The 4,256-nt window shown below is 38.5% G+C and overlaps 1 non-coding gene across 1 annotated transcript; it reads left to right on the top strand.

The window, feature by feature from the left end:
• Positions 1-3,852: 3,852 nt before the first annotated feature.
• On the top strand, positions 3,853-3,963 carry LOC148697416 (small nucleolar RNA R71). Its single transcript, XR_015961973.1, has one exon. It is a non-coding gene; the product is annotated as a small nucleolar RNA R71 (small nucleolar RNA).
• Positions 3,964-4,256: the final 293 nt, after the last annotated feature.

The following is a 4,256-nucleotide window of genomic DNA, read 5'->3' as shown; positions in this document are numbered from 1 at the left end:
ATTTTAGATGTGGTGGAAGTGGTTTAAGTTCAAGTTTTGGTGCTTTAACAGTAGAAGGAGTTAGATGTAACATTGATGGTTCTAAAGGCTCTAACAACGGTGAAACATTCAAAGGATACAATGCTAATGCATCCAAGGCAGCTACTTCTTCCATGAGTGCATCTTCTTCATGAAACTCATCTTGAGATTGACTCAAAACAGTTTGTAATGGTTCATTAGATTGTGCCTGCAAGAACTTAGAGAATACAAGTGAATCAAGCACATCAATGGCATAACAATCAAGAGATGAAGAAGGATGAGTAAGAGATTCAAACACTTTGAATTGAACTGTCTCTCCTAACACTGTCATAGTGAGGAGTCCATTTTGCACATCAATGATGGTCTTGGCTGTGGCCATGAAGGGTCTCCCAAGCAATATTGGCAACTCACGATCATGTATAGGAGCTTCTTCCATGTCCAACACTACAAAATCTGCAGGCAAGATTAGTTTATCAACTTGAACTAGAATATCTTCTACTATACCTCTTGGATATTTAACTGATCTGTCTGCAAGTTGTAATGAAATGGTGGTGGCTTTCAAATCTCCCAAACCTAGTTGAAGGTACACTGAATAAGGCATTAAGTTGATGCTAGCACCCAAATCAAGCATTGCCTTCTCTACTTTCTTGTCCCCTATGGTGATGTTGATAGAGAAACTGCCTGGATCCTTGAGCTTTGGTGGAAGTTTTCTTTGCAAAACTGCACTCACATTCTCAGACACCACTACCTTCTCATGTGGTCCATACTTCCTTTTGTAGCTATTTAACTCCTTGAAGAACTTCCCATATGCCGGCATGTTCCTAATGACATCAAGCAAAGGTAAGTTAACATTCACTTTGCTCAGTATATCAAAAATTTCTTTGAATGACTTATCCTGCTTGCTCTTGGCAAGTCTTCCAGGGAATGGTATTGGTGGAGTGTATGGTTTCTCGGCCTTGTGAAGATTTGGTGCTTCCAATGAGGAAGTGGCATGGCTTGGTTCCTCAATTGATTTCTCATTGTCTCCTTGAGTGACACCTGCATTCACATGATCATATTCATTAGTAACTTCATTGCCAACTCTATTATCAATAACCTTACCACTTCTAAGTGTAGTGATTGCTTTGGCTTGCTCTTGGTTCCTTTGGAGTATCACAGGTTGGCTTGGAAACTTCCCAACTTCTCTTTGGTTCAATGCATCTGCAATCTGCCCCAATTGTGTCTCCATTTTGGTTAGGGCGGCTGAATGTTGTTGGAGTGTGCTATTGGTGGAATGTTGGAATTGCAAGGTGTTTTGGGCTAACAATTTAACCGTATCCTCAAGGGTAGTGGCAGGTTTTGGTTGGAAATTTTGGATTGGGTTGTTGTTCTTCCATGAAAAATTGGGATGATCTCTCCAACTCGGGTTATATGTATTGGAATACATATCATTCCTTGGTCTTTGGTTGTAAGAATTCATGAGGTTCACTTGCTCTTGAACATACTCGGGGTAAGCCTCCCTAGATGGACATTGGTGAGTAGGATGGCTTGGTATGTTGCAAATGGCACACACTTCATTTGCTTTTGGCACCATGTTGAGCACGGATTCAAGCTTCCTTTCTAGGTTAGCTACTGATGCGAGAATTTCTTGACACTCAAATTAAACCCTCGTTTGACAATTGTAGTAGAATGGATAAGTGAGGGATCGTTCTAGACCGGGGATTAGGAGGGCTTGCTAAAACCTTCTAAATTGACTTAAAAACATAAAAACACAATATAAAACACTATTTAATGCTCGAAGAAAGCAAAACTAAAAATAAGAAAGATTAAGACTAAGACTTCAACGAAATAGGGGGGATTGGATTTGGACGAATTTAAACTAAAATGAATACTTGGAAAAAAAACAAATTGTAAATATGGATTTGACGGAAATGAATGGATGGGAAGCTAGCTAAGGGTTCTTTCTCTACACATGATATTTATGCATATGAATCAATTTCCAGTTATTCCTTCATTGAATTATGAACGACAATGCCCCAAATTAACCGTGACATCACTAGTTAACCCTCAGATTTTCCTTATATTATTGGATTGGATGGCATCATTCGACAACCCAAAACATTCTCAAAAGTTCCCTACATGTCATCATAATAGAGATACAATCGAAGATCATTAAGAATAATGAAAACCATAAGCATTGACAAAGCATTTGCAACTATGACATCATGTTACTCATGCTAAGAATTAAACTTAACGCGATCGTGACAAGCGACCTTCACTACTTTCAAGTATAAGTTAGTAACGATTATGTGAAACCTTCTTAAACTTTAGCCACATATTCATGCATGCTAATTAAGTGTCGACCCTCAATCAACAAACACAAATAAGTTAATCATCAAATAGTTAAGCCAATTGCATTCACGAATCAAGAGTTCATAACCGGAATTCATCAATTCATATCACATAAATAATCATGGTATTGAAATCACCCCTAGCCAAAAAAAGTTTAGTTCCTCATAACTTTGAAATCAAAGAAACACCTAAACATTCCAACAACTCAAACTTGAATTGTATGAACGTTTAGGCACTCTTCTCTTCCATTCCTCATATTACAAAACAAAGAGAATTGAATTTAAACATTGAAATCAAAGAAACGCGTAAACATTCCAACAACTCAAACGTGAATTGTATGAACGTTTAGGCCCTCTTCTCTTCGTCTTCGTTGTAGCACAAGGACTAAGGGATGTTGTTGGTGTGTTGAATGGATTGGGGGATTATGGAAATGGAAGAAATGGAGGAGAAAGGGAAGGGAATGGTGTAGAAAATGGAGAGACTCACGGCTAGGGAGAAGATGGAAGTGTTTGTGGTGTGTTGTGTATGAAAATGAGATCTCCATGAATGAATGAATGCAAGGGTATTTATAGGAGTAGTGGAGGGAACATATGGCTATGTCATTTGTAGGTGAAGTAAGTGTGTGAGGTTGGTGAAGTAAGTGGAGGTTGTAGGTGAAGTAGGTGGATGTTGTAGGTGAAGTAGGTGGATGTTGTAGGTGAAGTGGATGTTGTAGGTGAAGTAGGTGGATGTTGTAGGTGAAGTGGATGTTGTAGGTGAAGTAGGTGGATGTTGTAGGTGAAGTAGGTGGATGATATGTTAAGTGATAAGTGATAAGTGATATGATATGTGGTTATGATATGATAAGTGGTTAAGTGGTGATGATAAGTGATAAGTGATTAAGTGATATGATATGTGGTGATGATAAGTGATAAGTGCATGTGGGTTAACTAATGAAGGAAATGCATGTGCAATGACAATGTGTTAGAATGGATGTGTGTTATGCATGGCATGATTGGGATTAGGAAAGGTTTAAATGTCCTAAAACTAAAGAGAACAAGGTTCCAACACTTTGGCTCCAATTAGGTCTTCAATTTCGTCCAACACTTTGGCTTCAAGCATAAGCTATCCGTCCTTTAGCCCAAAAGTGCTCCAAAAGTCTCCAAAATGCATCTTTTTGCTCCTTTAGCCCTTTGGACCTACAAACACACGAAAATAGCTTAAAGTACTAAAATAACTAAAGAAACATAACGTAAATGTACGAGAACAAGCCATTTAAGTCGCATAAATATGCTCCTATCAGCTACCTGCAACAAAAGCTCATGATTAGAACTTGTTTCATAGACTCCAACTTTCTTACCCCTTAAATCTTTGTGTTGAGCATTAGACCCCAACATCTCATAAATGTTATATGACTCTTGAGCATTCTTTTTCTTCAATGCTCCACCTACTGCATTATCAACAGTTGATTGACAATTTTGGGTTAGTCCATCATAGAAAATTTGCATTTGTAAGTGAAAAGGTAACCCATGGTGTGGACATTGGATCAAGAGGCCTTTAAAACGCTCCCAACACTCATTGAAAGGTTCTCCATCATCTTGTTTGAAGTTGAAGATTTGTCCCCTTAATGTGGCTGTCTTTTGAGTGGAAAAGAACTTCTCCAAGAACTTCTTAGCCACGGCATCCCATGTAGTGAGGGAACCTGGTGTTAGAGTCATCAACCAACTCTTGGCCCTATCTTTCAAGGTGTAAGGAAACACTCTCATCCTCAAATTTGCTTCACTTACTCCCTGCAAAGGTAAACCACTCACAACATTGTAAAACTCTTTAATATGAGCTAAAGGGTCTTCATTAGGTAAGCCATAAAATGAGGGAAACATATGAAAATGTGAAGATTTGAGATCATAGTTTCTAGCTTCTGTGGGCAG

This window comes from Pyrus communis, chromosome 4, assembly GCF_041283825.1.
Source record: "Pyrus communis isolate YQ-2024b chromosome 4, ASM4128382v1, whole genome shotgun sequence".
In the NCBI taxonomy this organism is placed as follows: Eukaryota; Viridiplantae; Streptophyta; class Magnoliopsida; order Rosales; family Rosaceae; genus Pyrus; species Pyrus communis.
This window is presented reverse-complemented; position numbering and strand designations above follow the sequence as displayed.